We start from the raw sequence: 239 nt of genomic DNA on the forward strand, positions 1-239 counted from the left end.
CCCCCCTCCTGATCAGCGCAGACCCCCCCTCCTGATCTGCCCGTGTGAAAGGGGCCTAATGCAGCTCTGTATACATCAATACAACGTTAGGTTTATTTAAGTGTAAGTACATAAATCTGACCTGATATCAGCCTCTTGTCTCCTGTGCTCAGAGATGGGGAGGGAGAAGCAGCACAAGGAGCCTATTAGGTGTACTGCAGAGCAAGAAGCATGCTGATAGGAGAGGACAGAGATGAACT

At 49.8% G+C, this 239-nt stretch overlaps 1 protein-coding gene across 2 annotated transcripts in view; it reads left to right on the forward strand.

Annotated features, from left to right (window-relative positions):
- The window catches only part of SRF (serum response factor), a 27,361-nt gene that overhangs the window by 26,697 nt on the left and 425 nt on the right, over nucleotides 1–239 (forward strand). The gene's annotated exons all lie outside the window — the stretch shown is intronic.

Source organism: Nanorana parkeri, unplaced genomic scaffold (genome assembly GCF_000935625.1).
Source record: "Nanorana parkeri isolate BGI_ZX_2015 unplaced genomic scaffold, ASM93562v1 scaffold1119, whole genome shotgun sequence".
Taxonomy (NCBI): domain Eukaryota; kingdom Metazoa; phylum Chordata; class Amphibia; order Anura; family Dicroglossidae; genus Nanorana; species Nanorana parkeri.